Source organism: Phoenix dactylifera, unplaced genomic scaffold (genome assembly GCF_009389715.1).
Source record: "Phoenix dactylifera cultivar Barhee BC4 unplaced genomic scaffold, palm_55x_up_171113_PBpolish2nd_filt_p 001272F, whole genome shotgun sequence".
In the NCBI taxonomy this organism is placed as follows: Eukaryota; Viridiplantae; Streptophyta; class Magnoliopsida; order Arecales; family Arecaceae; genus Phoenix; species Phoenix dactylifera.
The window spans coordinates 77,989-84,487 of record NW_024068605.1 but is presented as its reverse complement, the minus strand read 5'-3'; positions in this window follow the sequence as shown (position 1 = coordinate 84,487).

Genomic DNA, 6,499 nt, shown 5'->3' with positions numbered 1-6,499 from the left:
GTCAGTTTATAGTAAACTACCACATGAATAAGATTGAATGCACTAAGACTGAACTAATAAATATGTTGGTAACTGCTGAGGGAGCCTTGAAAGGTTCAAGGGGTAATGTCCTTGCTGCTGAGTTGACTTCTGGTTCCAAGAGAAAGTCTGCTTGGAAGAAAAAGAAGCCTGCGAAGAAGCAGAAGAAAGACAAGAAGCCAAAGAAGGAAGTTCAAAAGAAAAAGGCCAATGACAAAGAAAAATGTTTCCACTGCAATGTCGACGGCCACTGCAAGAGAAACTGTCCTTCATACCTCGAGAGCCTGAAGAACAAGAAAGGTGACACATCATCAGAAGGTATAGACTTGCTCATAATTGAAACTAATCTAACGGTTTCTTCTACTTCTAGTTGGGTTATAGATTTTGGTTCTAGTGCTCATCTATGCACTACCATGTAGGGTCTAAAGGAAAGTAGAAGGCTGGCGGAAGGTGCAGTAACCCTTTGGATAGGCAACGGGGCAAAAGTTGCTGCTGTGGCTGTGGGCACCTACCATCTGCGACTACCGTCTGGTTTTTGTTTATTACTTAGAGACTGCTATTATGTACCTGCTGCTAGTAGAAATTTGATTTCTGTTTCATGTCTAGCACAGAAAGGTCATATTTTTACATTTGACAAAGACTGCTGTTCTATTTATTTCAGAAATAAAATAGTCGCACGTGGTTTTATGATTGACAGTCTCTATCATTTGCATATGGATGTATCTGTAAATGTGTCTGAGCAAGAAGTGAGTGCCAAAGGATCCAAAAGATCCAGGGATGAGATAAACCAAAAATATTTGTGGCACCTCAGGCTTGGCCATATTCGAGAGGACAGAATGAACAAAATGGATAAAAATGGGCTTATCGGCTCATTGACTTCCGAGTCATATCCAGTTTGTGAGTCCTGTCTTCAAGGAAAAATGGCCAGATTGCCCTTTGTAGGACATGGGGAGAGGACCACTGAAATACTTACCTTGGTACATACAGATGTATGTGGCCCATTCGATGTGCTAGCCAGGGGACGTTATTTGTACTTCATTACCTTTACCGATGATTATTCACGGTATGGGTATGTGTATCTTATGAGACACAAATCTGAATCTTTCGAAAATTTCAAAAAGTTCAGAAATGAAGTAGAAAAACAAACTGGAAAACCCCTTAAGGCTCTTCGATCAGATCGAGGAGGAGAATACCTTAGTGGAGAATTCCGGGACTATCTCAAGGACAATGGCATAGTCTCTCAATGGACTCCTCCGGGTACACCTCAACTCAACGGGGTGTCAGAGAGGAGAAATCGGACTCTATTGGATATGGTCCGGTCCATGATGAGCTTCACTGATCTACCGATATTTCTTTGGGGAGATGCCTTACTTACCGTAGTATATCTACTTAATAGAGTTTCCTCTAAATTCGTTCCTGCCACACCGTATGAGATATGGCATGGTAAGAAACCAAGTCTTGGTCATCTCAAGATTTGGAGATGTTCGGCCCACGTCAAAAGACTACAGGCGGACAAACTAGAGGCTAGGACCATAAGTGCTCGTTTTATAGGATATCCTAAAGAGTTATTAGGATACAATTTTTACGTCTCAGAGGAGCACAGTGTGTTTGTGAGCCGTCATGCCATCTTCTTGGAAAACCAGTTTATCCTTGATAGAGGCAGTGGGAGGAAAATTGAGCTTGAAGAGAAAGTCTCTGAAAAGCAACGAGTCATGGATCCTATCGAACCCATTAATACAGAGCCAGTACGCGATGTCCCTCAACCACCTCGAAGATCAAGTAGGGTCTCCCATCCTCCCGATAGATACTTAGGTATACTAGAAGAGGATACCGAGGAAATGTTCCTAGTGGGAGATAGGGATCACATACAGGATCCCAAAACCTACAACGAGGCGATATCTGATATCGATTCCGAGAAATGGTTGGAAGCTATGAAGTCAGAATTAGAGTCCATGCATTCCAACCAAGTCTGGACCTTAGTAGATCCACCAGAAGGTATTGTACCTATTGGATGTAAATGGATCTACAAAAGGAAGATAGGTTCGGATGGAAAGGTAGAGACCTATAAAACAAGGCTGGTGGCGAAAGGGTATAGTCAACGCGAAGGCATTGACTATCAGGAGACCTTTTCACCTGTAGCCATGCTGAAATCCATCCGAACATTGCTTGCCATTGCAGCATTTCATGATTATGAAATCTGGCAGATGGATGTGAAAACTGCTTTCCTAAATGGATATCTTGAAGAAGATATCTATATGGAATAGCCTCTGGGTTTCACTTCCAGTGATGGAGATCACAAAGTCTGCAAGCTGCAAAGGTCCATTTATGGACTAAAACAAACATCTCAGAGTTGGAACACTCGTTTCGATGATGCAATCAAAACATTTGATTTCATCAAAAATGAAGAGGAACCGTGTGTTTACAAAAAGGTTAGTGGGAGCGCTGCCGTATTTCTCGTACTGTACGTGGACGACATCCTCCTGATAGGGAATGATATTCCCATGCTAACCTCGGTCAAGGTCTGGTTGTCAAAAGAGTTCTTCATGAAAGACCTTGGGGAAGCATCCTATATTTTAGGAATAAAGGTCTATAGAGATAGATCTAAAAGAACGCTTGGCCTATCACAAAAAATGTATATAGAGGAAGTGCTGAAAATGTTCAGCACGGAAAACTCCAAAAGGGGTCTCTTACCTCTTAGGCATGGAATTCATCTCTCCAAGAAGATGTGCCCCAACACATCTGAAGAGATTCAACGCATGAGCAAGATTTCCTATGCATCGGCAATAGGGAGCCTCATGTATGCCATGCTATGTACACGACCTGATATAGCTCTTGCTATGAGTATCACAAGCAGATATCAGTCAAATCCAGGTGAAGAACACTGGACAGCTGTGAAGAATATTCTTAAGTACTTGAGAAGAACTAAAGATTTATTCTTGGTCTTTGGAGGATCATCAGAGTTGAAGGTAGAAGGATACACAGATTCAGACTTCATGACTGATGTCGATGATAGGAAGTCAACATCTAGATATGTGTTCTTGTGCAATGGTGGTACGGTGAATTGGAAGAGTTCTAAACAACCGATCATTGCTGATTCCACTATGGAAGCTGAATACATCCCCGCCTCTGAAGCTGCTAAGAAAGGCTTCTGGTTCAAGAAATTCATTGCGGAATTGGATGTAATGTCATCAGATGCCATAACACTCTACTGCGATAATAATGGCGCCATAGCTCTTGCTAAGGAGCCAAGGTCTCATCAGAAGTCCAAGCATATAGAGCGGCGCTTCCATCTCATACGCGACTATGTTGAGAAGAAGTATGTCGAAGTGCAGAGAGTAGACTCCGCGGACAACGTCGCAGACCCGTTCACTAAACAGCTAAGTAAGCAAAAGACTGAAGTCCACCTTGAGAAGATGGGACTAAAATATATGACTGATTGGCTTTAGTGCAAGTGGGAGATTGTTAGATGTATGCCCTAGAAGCCAATTTTGGCTGACACATTATTAATTATAAGACATAATTTGTATTTGACTTTATTATTATTGAATAAATAAAAGGCATCTTTTTCATTCATATTGTTATGTGTCTATGAATCGTTCAAGAATTAATAAGATGATGATGCATATTCTTAAGAGTTAAGAATTTGAGCCATGCATCATTGGTGATTAATTTCTGAATGCTCCTGATCGATGGATCATCACGAGGGCGGTGATCGATCCGATGAGATTAGTGCACACATTACTTTTCTTATGGATGGACGAGACTCGAGTCCACAGTGTGGCGACACTGAAGTAATAGTGCAGGTGCTTGTTAAGAACAAGGGTACTGAGCGTGACCAATACAAGCAGTCACTTGGATGTCTATCCACTCGTCAGTGACTTGTTTGATGTTGTAGTAGTGTAACTGGTCCTTTGACCTGCGGTGCTTCGGCTACTCACAGTGAGGTTATTGTAGTTTGACTGCACACATACATGGTCTCTAGCCATATGGGTCCATGCAGTGTAGATTGGCTGCAGTAGGGTATGCACCTATAAGGAATCTATCGACCTTGATAGATAAGGAGAGATCATATGTGATTTATAAGACTGAGTTCGTAAGACCTCGGCTGGGGCAGATTGCACAGTAGAGAAAGAGTTCTCCGCTCTCGAACATTAAGTCGAATAAATCTTGACATATGACAGACGATGGGGTTTGACGAGTTGTCCATGACCTCCGTCGTGTAGGGATCCACGATAGAAGGACTGTATCACATAATAACTGCACCTAGAGGTTCACCATTCTATTCTGCTGGATAGCCACTACATGCTGCTAGGTGTCACTGGTGGATGGTGGGACTTATAGGGATTGTCTCGATGATTGATAAACCCTAATGAGTTGAGTTGGAATCGTTCCAACCCATTGAAAGAAGTTTTCAAGGATATTGTGATAGAGATCGCAATATATCTCACTACCAGTCAGAATAGAACCTATGGGGTCACACACACTAGAAGTATTGACCGATCCGATGGTTGAAAAGTGATTATGAATCACAAGTAATCAATTCGATTGATAATAAGTTGAAGAAGGAAAGAAAATTGATTAATTAGACTAAAAACACGAATCCTACTTGGAGTAGGATTCCTAGAGTCCTAATTGGATTAGGACTGGGAGTCCTACTTGGATTAGGATTCCCACAATCCTACTTAGAATAGGATTTTGAATTCAATATGAATTCCTACTTAGAATAGGATTCCTAGAAGTCCTAATTGGATTAGAACTTCGGATTCAAATAAGAGTCCTAATTAGATTAGGACTAAAATTAAATATGTCCTAATTTGGATTAGGGTTTCTTAAGTCACAATTAATTATTAATCTAATAAATCAATAAGACTCCTAATTGGATTAGGATTGAAGAGTTCGATTGAGTCAAAATTGATTTAAGTTCTAATTGGATTAGGACTTATCTAGATTGGATCCAAATTGGTTCACCCTTGGGCTAAGCCTAATTGGATTAGGGCTTGACCACATTAGGGCATTCCAAACCCTACTTAATGTGGATTAGGGTTTGCCAAGAGGGAGGGGCGCAAGCCCCTCCCCTTTTGCTTCCTTGGTGCGGCATGAAGAGAGGGGGCCGGCGCCCCCTCCTAGGAAACTAGTCTAGGGCTCCTAAATTGTAGGAGCCCTAGATGGCTATAAAAGGAGGAGGCAAGGGCCAGCGCCCCAAGTGAATTGAATCCTCTCCCTTCCAAGCCGTGGCCTCCCTCTCCTCCTCCTTGGTTCAGCCGCAAGCAAATGGAAGAAAAGAAGAAGCCATTGGCGGCCTCCTCCTCCTCTCTTCCTCCTTCCAATGCAGGAAAAAGAAAGTAGGCTGCAAGGGCTTTGATTCATCTTCAAGTTTCATCCTTCTTCTTCCTCCTCCCAAGCACAATCAACGGTTGATTGAAAGGGAGGAAATCAGCCATCAAAAGAAGTCTTTGCAAGGGAGCTAGCACCCCGGGAAGACAAGAGAGCTTTGATCGGATCTCTGCTTCGTGTGGATACCCATAGAGGCCGGATGTGTGAACGGCTTCATACGAACCTTCATCCTAAAACCACGAACTCCAGTTTGCGGTGATCATCTACCCGCACAAGGTGAAGATCTGATCTTCTAATTAGATTAAAATTTTTTAATCCTTATGTATCTACGAACGGTTTTTGAAACACGTTCATGCGATGAACGTCGATCCCGCTTATGCCGATTCCACTGCCATCTGATTTTGTTTTGAAATATCAGCGGCATGGGCGGGCTCTAACATGTTCTCCATCATTCGGCACATTCAAGAGGAGACTCAGAAATCGAGAAGCCCCCACTTCCTCATCCATAATCTGTTTGAGGGCTTCTAACTCAACTCTGTTTATATTGTCTCACACTTGCTTTTTAGAAGCTTTCTTTGAACTTTTAAACTCTTATTTTATATACTTGATTCAATCTGATTGAATCAAGGGTTGTAAGGTTTGTTGGTGAGCCAAAGATAAAACCAACAGTATAAGGTTGTGGTTGGTGAACCGGAGAAAACCAACTAGGTTTGATTTTGAACCCGAGAAAACAATCGGGTGGTTCTAGTCGGTGAGCCTGTCAAAACCGATCGAGTTCGTTGTGACCTCGTGAAAACAACAAGTTGGGTTGTGAGCTTGTAAAACAATCGGTTGTAATCCTAGGAATTATAGTGAACTCCCAAGTGTGGCTTGGGGAGTGGACGTAGGAGCAAGAGTTGGCTCCGAACCACTATAAATCTTTCTGTGTTTGTATTGCACCTTGTCTCTTTCATTCTCTTTACTCATTGCATCTAGTGATTTAACTAATTCACTTGCAATATATTTAGTTAATCACTCACCTTATTTTTAATTGAGCAATAATTAATTAAAATCCAATTCACCCCTCCTCTTGGGTTGTCTCCTTTTGCAACGAGTGGTATCAGAGCAGGTGCTCTTATATCGATTGGTGTTCTAATTCTTGAAAAGA